General features: G+C 38.9%; 1 long non-coding RNA gene across 2 annotated transcripts in view; it reads left to right on the top strand.

Annotated features, from left to right (window-relative positions):
* The window catches only part of LOC105744810 (uncharacterized), a 46,083-nt gene that overhangs the window by 10,409 nt on the left and 17,016 nt on the right, over positions 1 to 18,658 (top strand). For both annotated transcript variants that reach the window (XR_009180642.2, XR_011645828.1), the window contains exons 2-3: positions 9,969 to 10,043; positions 16,687 to 16,767. This is a non-coding gene — a long non-coding RNA (uncharacterized lncRNA). The remainder of the gene's footprint in view (positions 1 to 9,968; positions 10,044 to 16,686; positions 16,768 to 18,658) is intronic.

The following is an 18,658-nucleotide window of genomic DNA, read 5'->3' on the forward strand; positions in this document are numbered from 1 at the left end:
GGTCCACATCATAGCCACATTCCACCCAGTGGGCCATGGGAAGACATACAATGTCCGGTAATTGTCCCTGCAGCACCACCCAGGACAACTCCAAGTCCTGAAAACGCCCCCACATTTCATCTCCTCCTCACACTCCCTAACCCCAGCAGCCACCATGGCCACTTTCTCCACACCAATGCCACATTTTCTTCGATTACTAATCACAATAGTTCATGAATAGAATATCAGTAAGTCCACTATAATCCATACTCTATTCCTCCATCCTGTGGACCTTGGAATGGTTGTGTCCACTCCACATCTATATCAAGAGAGGGCTTAGATTCCACATGGATGCTGGATGCAATTCTCCTGCTCTCAGTTGTAGGCACTCTTGGCTCCCTGGTGTGGTAGTTGACCTTCTTCACCTCCATGTTAGCTGGGTGGGGTAAGTCCAATAAACCAGAGTGTAGGAGCTGAAGTCTGTTGAGGCTCAGGGCTTGGCTATCACATAAGAGTTGAGTAGACTTTCTGGTGGTTTGGATGTGGTGTGAAAGAAAAAAATGGAAATCAAGATTGATAGAAACCTAGGCAACTGCGAAAGTAGATTTGCCATACATTGCAATAGGGAAGATTAGGAGAGAAGCAGGTTAGAAAGGGTAGGTTCAAGAGTTTAGTTTTGAACATGTTAAATTTGAGATGCCCACCAAATATTAAGTGGGAATGTTGAGTAGACAGTTTGAAATACAAGTAAGGAATTCTATGAGGAAGGCTAGACTGCTCATGTAAATTTAGAAGTAATTATCATGTAATGGTATTTCAATCATGAGAATGGATGATATCACCTGGTCAGTGAATAGATAGAAGAGAAAATGATGGAGGAATCAGGCTTCAGCACATCAATGTTTAAAAGTGAGGAAGGTTAGCATGTCCCAGCAATGGAGACTGAGAACATGGAATAGTGAGAAAGGAGAGAAAAAAGTGAGAAGGTGGTATTTTGAAGGACAACTTAAGAAAGTATTTAAGGGTATGTCTGAGACTCGTTCCTCCTTTTCACCAGCTAGACTATATTTCCAAACCTTCCTTTCAGGTAGGTGTGGTCATATGACTAAATTCTGGTCAATAGAATGTGAGTAGAAGTAATATACATCATCTTTAGCCCTGGACCATAAAATCCCCAGTAAGATTCTCCATTCTCCTTTCCTTTCCTCCATCTTAAGGCTGAATACAAAGCACCAGTGGAGATAAAGTAGAAACTAGGAGACGGTTGAGACACTAAGTGAAGGAGCCCAGTCCTTGGTTGACTGCATGGAGCAGACTCCCTGCCACTGCCCTGGAGAATCAACTGACCCTTATTGACTGTGACATGAGCAAGAAATAAGGCTTTACTCCATTAAGCCACTGAGATTTTGGAATTGTTATAGCACTTGGCATGTGCTGACTAAATGCAAAGAGACAGGGTGTAATTGATCGAGGAAACTGCAGAGATTTCAATGAAAATAAGAACTGAGAATTGACTTTTGGAATTGGCAATGTTGGAAATTATTGGTGGCCTTCCAAAAAACAACAGTTCAGAGGAGTAGTTGAGATGAAATCTGATTAGAATGTGTTCAAGAGAAAATGGGAAGGGAAATGGATGTGGCTCAAACAATTGGGCTCCTGTGAACCATGTAGGAGGCCTCCTGATGAGGGCAGGCTGGCCCACGCAATGAGCTGGCCCAACACGGAGTGCCAACTCATACTGGAATGCTGCCCTGCGCAGAAGTGCCCCCCTGCGTGGGCATGCCTCACAGTGCAGGAAAGCTGCCCAGTGCAGGAGTGCCAGTTGATGCTGATAGCTGGCACAGCAAGATGACACAACAGGAGACACAGAGGAGAGAAAATAAGAAGACGTAGCAGAACATGGAGTTGAGATGGTGCAAGAGAGTAATCATCTCTCTCCTACTCCAGAAGGTCCCAAGATCAGTTCCCAGAGCCGCCTAATGAGAATACAAGCAGACACAGAAGAACACACAGAAAATGGACACAGAGAGCAGACCATGGGGGGAGTGAGGGAGAGGGAGAAATAAATAAAGTAAATCTTAAAAAAAAGAAAGAGAGAAAATGGGAAGACAGTCCATAGAAGCGGTATAAAATCGATGTGGGAAATTTTGCTATAAAAAAGATTAGAGAAATCGGGAGTTAGCTAAAGTTAGCTGAAGGTGAGTGTTGGGTCAAAGGTGGTGTATTTTTTTTTTTTTTCAGGAGGTACCAGGTATTGAACCAAAGACCTCGTACATAGGAAGAACACGTGCACCCACTGAGCTATACCTGCTCCCTTGGTGTATTCCTTTTTTTATTGATACTGTACCAAATTGTGACAAACTTAGTGGCTTTATGAACAAAAATTTATTATTATATAGTTTTGGGGGTCAGAAGTTCTAAAATGGGTGTTGGCAGGAGTGTGCTCATTTTGGGGATTCTCAGGAAGATTTCATTTCCTTGCCTTTTTCAGCTTCTAAAGGTCATCCTCATTCCTTGGTTCTTGGCCCTGGATCACATAGCCTTTTGCCCCTCTGCTTCCATCATCATGTCACCTCTTCTGTATGACTGCAACTTTCCTGTCTCCCTCTTATATGGATCCTTCTGGTTACACTGCACTCCCCCGAATAATCCAGGATAATCTTTCCATCTCCAGATCCATAACTTATTCACACCTACAAAGTCCTTCTGCCATGTAAGGTAACATTTTAACAGGTTCCAGGAATTAAGCTTTGGACAAAGTTGGAGACATTACTCAGCCTATTATGGGTGACTTAACGGGGGGTGTCTACTATATATACACTTTTGATATTTAATTTGCTCACTCCCAACACTTCACCCTTATAAAACTTTCTTGTTGGTGCCTCATAGGAAACATTTCTATTGAGAAAATTAAACAGTCTGTGTGTATAAACTATCTCTGACATATACAACATTTGCCTTATGAGAATATTTATTTGGGGGATAACCTGATTTTTAAATGTCAGTAATCCATGAAGGAGAATGCAGAGAAAATATTCAAATAAATGGAAAAGAAAAAGCAATTTAATCTATGCTTGTTTTGGTCATTCTCATAGCACTATCTCCCATCTGCTGGCTGGGAGCACTGTTTTAATATCTTGGAGAACATTAAGACGGGAATTTGCCAACAATAGACATGCCCAGTGTACAATGAAGGGAATTATTGGAAATCCAGAGACCCAACCAGAGGTAGTGCCTTCTGCTTGATCACTATAAAAAATGCTATCCTTAGGCTTAAATTTTGTCTTGGGCATGATTCCTTTCTGTATACAGTATAGTAGCAAAAACAATGACTAAGGGATACGATTCTATTCCCAGGTCTTCATCAGAACCAGTCTATATACTTGAAGAAGCCACCCAACAACTTTCTCACTTATAAAATAGGTTTAGTAACTCCTGTTTGGCCTTTCTCAAAAGGTTGCTGTGTACCACAGATTAGATTATGAGAATAAATATTTTTAAAAATGATGAATTATTACATATATATAGTGTGGCAGTTTGATATTGTTTATGAATTCTAAAAATAGATATTGGATTATGTTTGTAAACTGATCTGTCTGTCAGAGCATATTAGATTATATTAGATTCAGAGGTTTCACTTTTACTTGATTAAATAATGATTAGGGCTTTGATTGGGCCACGTCAGTAGGACATTGAGTCCTCACCCTCTTGGTGGGCAGGGACACACAGAGAAACCTCACTGCAGAAAGGGAGTTTGGGGTTTTGATGCTGGAACCTGGGAAGTAAGCACACAGAAGAACAGAGAGAAGGCTCAATTAGACATGGCAGAGGCTCCAGAAAGCAAGACAGAGTGGGTCACCTGATAGTCGACAGCTGGCCTTGTGGAGAAAGCAGGGCAACTGAGCCCAGAGAGAAATGAGCGCTGGGAAGAGAGGAACCCAGGAAGCCTAAGCCCTTGCAGACATTGGCAGCCATCTTGCAGACATTGGCAGTCATCTTGCTCTAACACGTGGCAACAGACTTTGGTGAGGGAAGTAACTTATGCTTTATGGCCTGGTAACTGTAAGCTCCTACCCCAAATAAATACCCTTTATAAAAGCCAACAGATTTCTGGTATTTGCATCAGTGCCCCTTTGGCTGATTAATACATATAGTATCATGATTTTTTAAAATATTGCATGGTTCTCAGGCTAAAGTGAGAATAAATGGAATTTAAAAGAATAAAAATGTTAAGTTGTAAGAATCAGAAGAGAATTTAGAGCTGTTTCAACTGTAAAGCAGCCCAGACACATTATAATCAAACTTCTGAAAATTAAAAATATATCAAAAATCTTAAAGGCAGCCAGAGAAAAGAAGCACATTGCTTCAAACTACATGAAGCAAAAAACTAAGTGCCTTTCCCACTAAGATCAGGAACAAGTCAAAGATATTCATTCTCACCTTACCACATATTCAACATCATACTGGAAGTCCTAGCCAGTGCAAGAAGTTTTTTTGGTTTTGTTTTTTTTCTTTTAAAGGCCTAGTGACTGGAAAAGAAGAACTAAAACCACCACTATCTGAAGATGACATAACTCCCATCAAGGAATCTACAAAAAACCTCCTAGAACAAATAAGGGAGTTAAGCAAGATTCCAAGATTAATGTCAACACACAAAAATCAGCTGGTTTTCTACATACTAGCAACATAAACATGAAAATATGAACTTAAAAACACTGTATATAAAATAGCTTTAAGAAAGAGGTGTAAATTTAATAAAAGATGTATAGAATCTATATGATTAAACCCACAAAATACTGATGAATGCAATAAAAATATTATTGGAGAGACATATCATGTTTATGGATTGGAAGATGCAACAGAGTAAAGATGCAAATTTTTACCAAATTTATAATATCTATGTATTTAATACAATTCTTATTAAAATCAAAGGACTTTTTTGAAAATATATATGAGCAGATTCTAAAACTTATTTGAAGGGCAAAAGAACTAGAAAAGCCAGAGCAATTTAAAAAAAAGAAGAAAGTTGGAAGAATCATACTACCTGATTTCAAGACTTTATTGTAAAGCTACACTAAGCAAAAAAGTGTAGTATTAGAAAGAATTGAGCAAATAGATAAATAGGACAGGATAATGAGTCCAGAAATAACACATACAACTACGGTCAGTTGATATTTGACAAAGATGCAAAAGTAATGCAATGGGAAAAAGATATTCTTTTTGTAAAATGGTGTTGGAACAACTGGCTATCCATATGCAAAAAAACAAATGAACCCTGATGTAAACCTGATATTTATAAAAAATTAACTCAAAGTGGATCATAGATCTAAATGTAAAATGTAAAACTGTTAAAATTTTAGCAGGAAAAGAAAAGGAGAAAATCTTCATGACAAGGTGTGGTGGTTTGAAGTTGTATTCACCTCAGAAAAAAACATGTTCTTAAATCTAATCCATTCCTGTGGGTGTGAACCCATTGTAAGTAGGTCTTTTGAAAAGGCTACTTCAGTTAAAGTGTGACCCACCTCATTCAGGATGGGTCTTAATCCTATTACTGAAGTCCTTTATAAATGGAATGAGGAGGAGAGAAAAAGCCAAAGTCACTGCAAAAGCTGAAAGCAATGAAACCCAGAAGAAAAGGGAGAAACCTGCAGATGCTGCCATGTGCCTTGCCATTTGGCAGAGGAGCCAAGGATGGCTAGCAGCCAGGCTTTGAGAAGAAAGCATCGCCTTGATAATGCCTTGACTTGGACATTTTCCTGGCCTTAAATGGTAAGGTTATAAATTCCCATCGTTTAAGCCAACCCATTTCATGGTATCAGTTCTGAGCAACCTAGGAAACTAAAATATCTGGGCTTAAACAGATCTTAGACATGACACCAAAAGCATGATCCATAAAAGAAAAATTTGATAAATGGAACTTCATCAGAATTAAAAACTTTTGTTTTATGAAATATACTGTTAAGAATGAAAAGAAAAACTACACACTGAAAACATATTTGCAAATCATATATCTGACAAGAAACTGGTATCTAGAATATATAAAGAACTATCAATATTCACCATTAAGAAAACAAACAATCGAATTTCTAAAAATGGGACAAATAGTCTTTAATAGACACTTTACCAAAAAGTATAAAAGATGGCAAACAAGCATATGAAGATAATACAAATTCTATAAGGTTTGCCCACATTTCTGTACTTCTTGTGAGCAGAGGTACTGGCTGCCTTTGTTTTTAACAATCTTTTCCAAAATATTTGTATAGCAAACAGACTGTAAAGATAGATGGTGTCTCCCTCCACGAAAGGGCAGGCATACTTATTACCTGTGGTGGTTTGGAGCTACAAACCCCAGAAAAACATGTTCGTAAACTTAATCCATTCTTGTGGGTATGAACCCATTGCAAGCAGGACATTTTGATGAGGTTACCTCAGTTAAGGTTTAACCCAACTCAATCAGGATGAATTTTAGTCCTATTACTGGAGTCCTTTATAAAGCAGAATGAAATTCAGACAAAGATCACTGACAGTCAGCCCCGAAATGCCTGTGTTTGGGAAGAAAGCATTGCCTTAATGAGACCTTGATTTGAACTTCTCCTAGCCTCAAAACCATGAGCGATAAATTCCCATTGTTTAAGCCAACCCATTGCATGTTATTTGCTTGAGCAACCAAGGACATTAAAACATTGTCCATTATAGAAAATTTGGGTACCCTGAGCCCCGAATTCATCTCTTGTTACTCAGTCCTCTATATGTGCAGGTGTGACCGGACCCTCTCACAAAACTCTTGGAAATGAGCCTTAGGAAATGGATAAAAATGATATTCTAGCTGATACTGAGTTTATTTTAGTCAATCAAAAATGGATTGGAGTCAAGAAAAAAATAATTAAACAGCTTAAAAAGAACATAAATGAATGGATTACCAAACTGTCACACAGCTATACAATGGAATATTATTCAATGGCGAAAAGTGATGAGTTATCAAGTTATATAGAAATATGGAGAAATCTTATAAACTGCATATTGCTAAGTAAAAGAAGCAAGTCTGAAAAAGCTGTATAGTGTATGACCCAACCATATGATATTCTGGAAGAGGCAAAACTATGGAAACATAAAAAGATCAGTGGAGGTCAAGGTGTTTGGTCGGGGTGGGTGAGATTGATGAAGAGGTAGAGCACAGGGCATTTTTAAAACAGTGAAACTATTCTGTAGGATATTGACATAGTGGATACATGACATCATGCATTTGTGAAAACACATAGAACTATACTACACAGACAGTGAACCCTAATGTAAATGTGGACTTTAGTTAATAAAAATATATTAATATTGGTTCATCAATTTTAACAAATGTGCCACATTAAGGCAAGATGTTAATAACAGTAGAAACCAGGTACTTTCTGAATAATTTTTCTATAAATCTAAAGCTGTCTTAAAAATTAAGTCTATAAAAAAGAACATAAGTGGTGTATAATAAATTCTATTCAAAGACAATGAGAACTAAATAGGAACCCATTCAAATAAGCACAACTGTTTTGTAAGTCTTTCACATTTCAACCCTGAATTTCTTGTCTAGTGACAAGACCAAACCTGTTCTTTAACCAGTCAAGCAGGTAAAAATATGAACGATGCCATAAAGAGAGAATGTAACCCCAGCAATTCTGGCCCTGAGAATGACCATGCTTCTTGGATAACAGGCAGGGCATCTTTCTGATCAATGGCTTAACACTTCCTAACATCTAGTTTAGCGCGTTCTGAAGTCTAGCACTAAGCTGAGCAGTTAACCTATTGGCCTGTTCTTCCTTCTCCTTTCCAGATGCATAATGGGTTGAAAAATGAGTGTCTCAAGAATAACAGCTGGCAGGCATTTCCAAAGCTGTATCCTCTCCTTGGTCTCCTAGGAATGTAACGTAGTTTGGGGCCTCTTCAGGCTTCCTACTTTTATTACCAAAATAGTTTATTGTGCATATAAAACGGAACACTCCAACATCAGAATAACTCTTGTTCAGTCACATTTGTAAGAGGTGCAGCTTTCCTGGTCTGCCTTACCAGAACCCTGATAGCAGTTGTTAGGTGGGTGTGATTTAACAGTCCTTTATTTCAGATTTTACAAATAGCACAAAATCAATCAATTCAACTGAATGAAGTATCCCCTATGTAGTGGGTTGAATCATGGGCCCTGTATTAGTTAACCAAAGGGGGTGCTGATGCAAAATATCAGAAATTGGTTGGTTTTAATAAAGAGTATTTATTTGGGGTAGGAGCTTACAGATACCAGGACATTAGTTACTTCCCTCACCAAAGTTTATTTTCACTTGTTGGAGCAAGATGGCTGCCAATGGCTTTGAGGGTTCAGGCTTCCTGGGTTTCTCCCTTCCAGGGTCTTGCTTCTCTCTGGGTTCAGGGTTCCTTTCTTTCTGGGGCTTGCTTCTCTTTCTTCTGTGTGCTTACTTTCAGCCTAAGACTTCAGCATCAAAGTCCAACATTAAGAACCCTCAACTCTGTCCTTCGCCATGCCTTTTATCTATGAATCCCCACCCACCAAGGGGCAGGGACTCAACACCCTAATAACATGGCTCAATCCAAGCCCTAATCACAACTCAATCATGCCCAGGTACAGACCAGATTACAAACATAACCCAATATCTATTTTTGGAATTCATAACAATGTCAAACTGCTACAGCACCCCCAAAAGATATGTCCATGTCCAAATCCAAATCCTTGGCATCTGTGAATATGACCTTATTTGGAAATTGGGTTTTTTGGGATGTAAATAAGTTAAGGATCTTGAGATGGATCATCCTGGATTATCCAGATGTCCCTAAAGTCAAGAACAAGGGTCCTGATAAGACACAAAAGAAGAGAAGACAGAGAGAGGAAAGACACATAGAGGAGGAGAAATTTACATGAAGACAAAGGCAGAGATTGGCGTTTTGCTGCCATAAGCCAGGGAAAGCCTGGAGCTGCCAGAAGCGGAAGAGGCAAGGACAGGTTCTTCCTAGAGCCTTCGGAGGAGGGCAGTCCTGTGGACACCTTGATTTTGGACTTCTGGCCTCCTCAGCTATGAGACAACAAATTTCTGTTTCTTTCTTTTTTTTTTTTTAAAGATTTATTTATTTATTTAATTTCACCCCCCTCCCCTGGTTGTCTGTTCTTGGTGTCTATTTGCTACGTCTTGTTTCTTTGTCCGCTTCTGTTGTCGTCAGCGGCAAGGGGAAGTGTGGGCGGCGCCATTCCTGGGTATGCTACCAAGTTTCTGGTCATTTGTTAGGGCAGACCTAGGAAACTATGATAATACACTATGGGATCAACTCTGTGGTACACTAAGTAGTTAGCTTAAGCATTAGAATATTTAAAACAAATTACAAAGTACAAACGGGGTTGTTCTTGTTTTAACTCTCCCCTTCTTTACGAAGGAATTGGTGCAAATGATACTTAGACAGGGGTGGCAAAGAGAAAAGCCTTTGTTGTAATCTTGTCCAGATCCTCTTTGTTTTAAGTCACTCTAGCTTTATGACACCCATTAATCATCTATTGGGGCCTGTACTGTGTAAGTTACTATAGAGAACCTGATCAGGACTTCCTCCTAACCGCAGAGTGCCTCCGACTCCTTGACTACACATCCTCAAGGTTCAAACTTCAGATTCTCTACTCTGACAAGTTGTGTGACCATGGGAAAGACACTTACCCTCTCCATGCCTCAATTTACTCATCTGTAAAATGGACATAATATTTGCCAATAGACTTATTGAGAGGATTAAATGAGTTGACAATTTTAACTGATTATAACTGAACCTGGTACAGAGTGGGAACTGCATAAATATTAGCTAGTGTTTATTTATCAAATTATGAACCACATAAAGCCTATTGATAACCCAAGGTATGGATAGCATGAAGACATGGAAGCAAAACGTAATGGGAAAAAAGGGAAAATGTATTGAATAGTACTCTATGGCTCACATGTTTACCATGGAATTTCTTTTCTGTGCAGAAATTTTTCTGTGGAGGGAAAGAGTTTCTAGACTCTCTAATTTCAAGAGTGAGTGAGACTTTGAACTAGCTGAAGGTAGGAGAAGGTCTTATTTTTGTATTTTTACTGCCTAGAATAGGGTTGAATATATAATAGATACTCAATTATTGTTTCCTGAATGAATGTTTCTGACAGTAAGGGTGGGATGCAGGCCACAGAAATAATTATCCTAATCTTAGGTCAAACCCTAATTTCTTTGTATAATCCAAGGATTATTAAACTCCACAGAAGGGATCAAACAGAGTTTGGAGAACACTTTTTGAACAGTCTTGGAGGGGCAGGAGCCTACAGATAGAGTTAGAATTCCAACAAGTTGCAAATGAGAATGCCACAAGAAGCAATCAATGCAGGACCCAGCTTGAGAGGCTGTTGACATTCTGTGTAATTACTCCAAGTGCACCCTGGGTAGTCCACATTATTGTAAACTGCATTTCCAACATTGTGTGGCATTAAAAAAAAAAAAAAAAAGCAATGAAGTTATAGCCATTAGCAAAGCTGAATTGAAACTCCTAGAAAATGTCAAGGAGATCTTAATTGTACTTTATATAATGGTCTCCCAGTCTAATAAGATATGATCTAAAACCATTAGGTATGAGAAGGTAAACATTTTAAGAGCACTTTTTTTGCCAAAAGGTTCTTCATCTCTATTTGACAACTTGCACTTGGCCTTGAGGTAAAGCATTGCAGTGTTCTGAAATCATAGGTATTGTTTGTGACAGAGTCCGTGAGGCCTGGTGGTGGAGGAGAGTATTCAAAGATAGCGTACACGGATCAAGGACGTCTATAAATCTGGTTTTTAAGTCACACATCACAGGCCCGGCGCCCGAGCCCCTGGCAGAGGGGTGGGCAGGTGTGCTCTAAAAGTTATTTCTCTGTCACGTAGCACTCAATTCCAAAATGCTGGGAAACACCCATTATTCTGACAAGCTTCAGAGCACATAAATCTATTTACCCTTATAAATGACTCAGAGTCATTCTCTCAAGGTCAAAATCTCCCCAGCAGAGAGTCATATATTCATGTCTTGTTTCTTCAGCAAGCCTCTGTGCTAAGACAGTAGATCCTTGAAGCCCCATGGCTGTGGCAATTGTCACAGAGCTCCTGTTCTCAAGTGGTGGTAGACGTCATGAGCAAGCAGATCTACAGGTCAGTGGAACTCTGTTCCATGATCACCACAGTCTTTTCCTCTATTTTCTAGTTAAAGGAATATACATTTAACCTTATTTCTTATTCTGAATTGATTTAATGTTGAAACAATGTGAAGGAATATCTATTCTTCAAAAAGATAGGTCTAAATGAGAGCTAAGAAGTCCTTTTGCCATTTCCACCACTCAGTTAACAAGAAAGAGACTGCTGATTACCCTGAAAGAGGCAAATACGTGAAAAAAAGGTACAAAAAATTCATAAATGTTTGAATTTTACAAGTGTGCGCAATTAAAGTTTATGAAACAGAAGCACAATTGTCAAGGCAAAATTTTACTTAACTAGGCACTCCAGTTAGAAGGGGTGAGTGGCTACAATTTGCAGTTTGGCTCTGTTTGTAAACACAGCTTAGAAAACATTGTTAGGACATGTGGACTTCGGTTCCAGTTTTGTCTCTATGTGGTGTGTACTCTGGCAAGCAACCTAATGCTTCCTTGTACCTTTGTTTCTCTATTTGTACAGAGGGGAACATTACCATTAAATGAAATTTGTATAGTGCTTTGGGACACCTGCACAAATTGTGCTGTTTCTAACATATTAAGAAGGTATTTGTTTAATCTACAAAGTCAGAATAATACCTTCCTTAAAACTGGCTGGGTAGTGTTTACTAAAGTGTGTTTGTTTCACAAAATGTTGACTCTTCAGGATTAGAAGTTACATGACACGACCTACTTTTGTCAAATAAATTTATGAAACCCTAGGGTAAATGAAGTTAAACAAAGTCCTTTGCTACAGGACTTTTCAGAGCCTTCCATATGTTAATGAGCATCGTGGATCTCCAAGATGCCCATAACATGGGGTGTTTCCCAGACTTATTTAACCATATAGCACTCTTTTTTTTTTTAATTTCTATTTTTATGTGTGAAATGCTTGGCAGAAGAGCAAGTGCCACTAATAAGTACAGTCCAAAAAATCTTCATGAGGAAGCACAGTATTGCAAAGTAGCTCTGTACTTTTTAAAAAAAATCTGTTCTTTCAATGCTATAATAGAAGCTTCCTTTGATGACCTGCACTTAACTAACTCACCAGACTTGCTTTTCATCATTTCTCTGAAACATACTGGTTGAACCATATGAAATTGCTGGTTTTGTAGGTAAAAAATGATGGAATATTAGCATTGTATATTTTTACCTAACCCCAATGCCCCTGCTGGATTGAACCCTTGCAGCTAGGAGACTGAATTCTAGCATTTCTGCTAACTTCTACTCCCTTGAGTTGAACTGTATATTTACCAAGATTAGTTGTATTTGTTCCCAAACATTGTGTAACAGTTGTGCTTGTTCTTATAATTACATAATTTAATTAGATATTATGTAAGCCCATGGAATAGTATGTAAAGAAAGTTGTTGATTCATGAAAACTAAGTTGAATGCTTTGTCAAGATGGTGAGATTTAAAAATTGCTGTTAAATGTGATGAGATATAATGACTATCTCTAAAAGATTGGGGGGATCTTAAAAATGTATAAATCTGTACTCTCACTGCTTTGTAAATGATTTCTAATTCTCATTGCATACTAACAAAACTGAAACCAGAAATTAAGGTAATGTGTTACAGGTGTTGTTTAGGGAGGATAGCTTTAGAATTCCTATCAGAGAACCCAGACTCAGAGAAATGACTTAGATCTTGTGTCAAAAGGTTGATGAATACACAGGGGTCATATACAAATACTTCAATAACTGGTATGACTTTGACACTGACCAACCAGAAAAATGCCCATCCCATCAGAAAGGAGCTCAAACTTAAAACACCTGTGTGTAACCATGCCAGTACCTGCCAACTGAACTCAACTCTGTCCACAAATGTTTTAGGTTAAACTACAACATTTCGATATGTTTGCATCATTTTTAAATGTTTCATTGCTTTAAGCAAATTGTTTGGTGTTTTGACCAAAGCTATCCCTGCCTTCCTCAGTGTAGAAGGCTGCTCTGAGATTACTGTGAACAAGAGGATGTGGCACAGTAGGGTTTACAAAGTACTTTGTATGTATGTTATCCTTTTAATGATCAGGAACAGGAGAAAAGTTTGGCTCCTGTAAGTAAATATCCTGGGAGAAGCCCCTTCGAAGCTGCCACAGAAGGAGGTAGGGGTAATAGAAATTGGAATTTAATTATATAAATTGTGTCCTTGATTAATCATTTGGATGAAAGGAAAATGTCACCAAGAAGGAAGAAAAAGGTAAAAAAAAAAAAAGATTTGGGACCTGGATTTCAGGTTTGGGCAGAACAAACATTACCTGCTGCCAAGAGGCAGTTTCCCACCACAGATGATTTCTTCAGTGGGGAGGTTGTTGGGTAATTGTCCTCAGCACATGACTTCGTGATTTGATCATGTTTACAAACCCACAGCGGTATATATATTAGGCTTTCCAGCTGTGTCTCTGAATCACAATCCAGCAGCTTAGCCAGTACAATAAGAGACTCAGAACCCAGACACAAAGGAGAAAAATATCACAATAAATTCTGACTCCCAAGTGACAAAAAATAAGGCCTATTCACAACTGCCAATTTTTAATTGACTGGAAATACAGTTGAAGAAGTCAAGTTTTCTTTGAGGCAGATAAAAGCATACTAGTATAAAATTATGTTTTCATCAAATAAAAAATATTTTCATTGTACCAAGGCTTTATTTTTCTTAAACTTTATGTCTTCAAAGTCATTTCATCCCTTCTTTTATGGTATCGGTTACTGTTATCATTGCTGGGAGAAAGTCTTTTAGTTAGAAATTACCCTTGCCACCTGGAAGAGGCTACTAACATTGTAGCCCTGTTACCCAGTGTACATTGGAACTACCTGGGGAGCTCTAGAAATGTACTGATGCCTGGGTGCCATCCTCATAGATTCTGAATTAACTGGGTGCTTCCTGGGCACCCGGATCTTTTTTTTTTAAGTTTTATTCACACACCATACATTCTATCCAAAGTGTGCAGTCAGTGGCTCTGGGTATGATCACAGCATTGTCCATTCATCACCACAATCAATTTGAGAACGTTTTCATTGCTCCAAAGAGAAAAATCCCATACCCCTTATTCCTCCATATTGTCGATACTCGGCATTGGTATGGAACCTTTGTTACAACTGATGAAAGAATATTATAATATTACTGTTAACCATAGTCCCTAGTTTGCATTAGTTGTATTTTCCCCATGTATTAGCCTATTATTAACACCTTATAATAGAGACATACATTTGCTCTAGTTCGTATAAGCACCTGGATTTTTTAAACTCCCTACTTTAAGTGTAGTCAGCAGACCCACAGCATCTGCTTCTCTTGGGAACCTGGTAGAAATGGCAGAATCTTCATTGTAACTAGATTCCCAGGTAAATTGTAGGCACATTTCACATACAGAATGTGAAATAAGATTTTAACACAGGTGATCCAAATTTACAGTTAGAAGCAAAAAGTAGTCCTTCATGAAACAAAGGGTACAAGAATGTCCCCCCATTAGAAACAGAAGTGGGTAGAGATGGCGGTTCAGTGAGAGGCCAAATAAGCTACGACTTGTTTCTCAAAGAGTTGACAGACAACCTACATTAGAATCACCTCAAGTATTTTGTATGTTTTTAAAATGTAAACCTCTTTGGCTCCAATGAGAATCTGGAGGGCCAGAAGAGTGGGAGATAAGCCTAAGGAATCAACCTTTCTTAACAAACATCCAGGTGAATCTTATGAGCATTCCCATGGTGAACTACTGTGCTAGGATTATGTGTCTTGACTATTTCTGATATGGCTAAGGACCTGGATCTGAAAACCTGGGGAAGGTGTTGTGAACAGAGAAGAGAGTTATTAACATACAGTTAACTCAGCCATGACAATTCCTAAGCCAAATTAATATCAACTTTCAAATTAATGCTAACTTTCAAAGAAGATGCTGAGACCACCTATTCTGGAGCAATTCATGTCCATTTTTTTAAGGAAAAAAGTTAGATTTAAGGGTAGAATCTGAGTAGGTCACTTACCTTTCCTCAAGTGCTAAAAGTTAAGTGAGCTGGGGACCAGTTCCCATGTTTTTGTTCCTCATCAGAATTTAGAACATCCATTCTCAAAAATAAAGTTCATTGATCAGGTCCTAAGAACCTCTCACAGAAATGACTGTGACAAACTTAGCTAAATATTTTTTTCTACTCATACTCTGAGCAAGTATGGGCTATGTTTCTAAATACAGGAAGTGCACCCTTCTACGATAGCTGGAGATAGCGTAAGTCAAACCATAGTCTTGGCAAAGAACAATTCTATACAGTACAATTCGTAGCTTATTTGGCCTCTCACTGAATCACCATCTCTACCCACTTCTGTTTCTAATGGGGGGACATTCTTGTACCCTTTATTTCATGAAGGACTGCTTTTTTGCTTCTAACTATAAAGTTGGATCACCTGTGTTAAAATCTTATTTCACATTCTGTATCATCTTAGAATTTATTTTCAGAGGGGAATCGATTCAATGTTTTACTCAGTTGGGCTTTTTGTCTCCCTACCTGATTCTTTAAAGAACTACTTAATATTCAATCTCTTGTGAAGAACCTGATTTGCACTCTGTAATGTTCTAAGGAAAACAGAAACCCTGATATTGAATCTCTTAAGTTCGGTGTATGTGAACAGCTTACAGTATGCATTGCCTAAATTAAAAAAAAAAAGCATCCCCAATTCCAGAATAAAAAAGGATCTCATGGTTGCCTTTCTGTATTAATCCCAGTAACTCAGGTGCATATTCATCAGCTCATGGCCATTATCCTAGGTCTACATAGGACTTCTTTTATTTTTATTTTATTATTTCATAATTCATTGTCTCCTCCCACGCCCCATTCTCTGCTATTCCTTTTTATAAAAATTAATTATTTTTCTCTTCCCCCCCCCCAATTGTCTTCTCTCTGTGTCCATTCGCTGTGTGCTCATCTGTGACTGTTTCTACCCTTATCAGTGACACCGGGAATCTGTGTCTCTTTCTGTTGTGTCATCTTATTGTGTCAGCTCTCCGTGTGTGCGGCACCATTCTTGGGCAGGCTGCACTTTCTTTTGCGCTGGGCAGCTCTCCTATGCGGGGGACACCACTGCGTGGCAGGGCACTCCTTGCATGTATCAGCACTGTACATGGGCCAGCTCCACACGGGTCAAGGAGGCCCGGGGTTTGAACTGTGGACCTCCCATGTGATAGGCGGACGCCCTAACCACTGGGCCAAGTCCGATTCCCTCTTCTATTCCTATTGATGGCAACCTTAATAATATTTAGTATGTCTTTCTGTTCTATTTTTATCTTTAATTAGATAAACGTGCATTCTTTCAAATGCAGTGTTGTTTTGATGTTTATATAAATGGTGTTTTGTTGTTGTTGCTGTTGTTGTGTGTGTGGTGTTTTTTTGTTTGTTTTTGGAGGTACCAGAGATTGAACCCAGGACCTCATGCCTGGGAAGTAGGCACTCAACCACCGAGCTACATCCGCTCCCCAATGAGAGTTGGTTTTTTTGTTTGTTTGTGTTTTTAGGAGATTCCCAGGATTGAACCTGAGACCTTGTACATGGGAAGCAGGTGCTCAACCACCTGAGCTACATCTGTTCTCCAAATGGTATTTTTTTTTGTTTTTTAAAGATTTATTATTTTATTTATTTCTCTCTCGTTCCCGCCCACCCCAGTTGTCTGTTCTCTGTGTCTATTTGCTGCGTGTTCTTTGTCTGCTTCTGTTGTTGTCAGCGGCACGGGAATCTGTGTTTCTTTTTGTTGCATCATCTTGTTGTGTCAGCTCTCCGTGTGTGCGGCACCATTCCTGAGCAGACTGCACTTCCTTTCATGCTGGGCGGCTCTCCTTATGGGGTGCACTCCTTGCGCGTGGGGCTTCCTTATGCAGGGACACCCCTGCGTGGCATGGCACTCCTTGCACGCATCAGCACTGTGCGTGGGCCAGCTCCACACGGGTCAAGGAGGCCTGGGGTTTGAACCGTAGACCTCCCATGTGCTAGACGGATGCCCTAATCACTGGGCCAAGTCTGCTTCCCTCCAAATGGTGTTTTAAATGGACATAAATGGTGTTTTTGCTATAGCCTCCTTCTGTTTCATATTTATGTCACTAAATAATTTACTTTTGAGATCCTCAATTGTTGGTATGTATACATTTAGTTGATTTCTTCTCACTGCCACGTAAGTATAAAATACCACATTCCAGGTATTTATACTCTTGATTATGGACACCTAGGTAACTTCTAACTCTCTGCTACCATAAACCACCATATATCACAATCCTCAATCTCATCCACATCTCCTGTGGACTTGGACAGAATTCTGAGGAACATATATGGGAAGTTGAATTCCCCTGTGTACCATAGGGTATCAACATATTTAGTTTCCCTGAGAGCTGACAGATTGCTGTGCAAAAAGGCAGCACTTGCCCACATCTCACAGCAGCGGCTGAGAATTATTGTTTATCCATTGTATTAGTCAAGGGGAAACAGAGCTGACAGGAAATGTCCTTAGATAGTATATGATTTTATGAAATTGTTTCACGTGACTGTGGGAATACATGCATCCAAATTCCATAAGGCAGACTGCAAGCTGGGAGCTCTGAGGAAATTTTTCAATGAATTCCCCAGGAGAAGCTGGCTGGCAGGCTGAAGTAGAGATGGAAATTCTTTTTTCTGACTGCTGAAATCATCACATCTCCTTTTCAAGCCTTCAGCTGATTGGATGAGATGTCTCTAAGTGCTGAAAGCAATCTCCTCAGTTGATTGTAGGTATAACCAGCTATAGATACAATCAACTCACTGATGATTTAAGTCATGAAATGTCTTCACAGTAACAGTAAGACCAGTACTTCTTGACCAAATAACTGGGCACAATTACCTGGCCAAGTTGACACATGAACTTAACCACACCCATATATGTACATCTGATATTCTCCAACTTTCTAAACTGTGCCCATGTAATTGTGAAGAGGGGTATCCCACGGTTGTTTCAACTTACAATTCTCCAGTTACTAGTGAGGTTATACCCATGTGGTGTTCTCTTTCTCTGAATTGCCCATTTTTCCACTTTTCTTCATCTTTTTTGTTGTTGTTTCCTGCATTTCTCTTGCTAATTTTCATGAGCTCCTTATATATTCTAGAAACAATCCCTTGTTTTTGACAATGGTAACTGCCTTCTCTGACTCCCCATTCATTAGTTTTGCCTATGGGGTCTTTGAACAAAACTCTTTATTTTGATGTAATCAAATCCACCAGTTTGTTTCATTTTGGTTTTGTCTTTTGAGATCTTATTTAAGAACATCCTCCTGCCTGCCTGCCTCTCTACTACCTTACCACTGATATCTTGACGATATTCCTATACAATGATATTTTTGAGTTTTCCATTCGCATTTACATCTTTATATTTATACTAGATTTAAATGACTTAAAACTCTTCAAAGATTTTCTTATTGCTCAAAAGGAGAATTTTCACTATCCTTATCATAGTGTGTAATGTTCCTC

Source organism: Dasypus novemcinctus, chromosome 15 (assembly GCF_030445035.2).
Source record: "Dasypus novemcinctus isolate mDasNov1 chromosome 15, mDasNov1.1.hap2, whole genome shotgun sequence".
NCBI classification, from domain to species: Eukaryota; Metazoa; Chordata; class Mammalia; order Cingulata; family Dasypodidae; genus Dasypus; species Dasypus novemcinctus.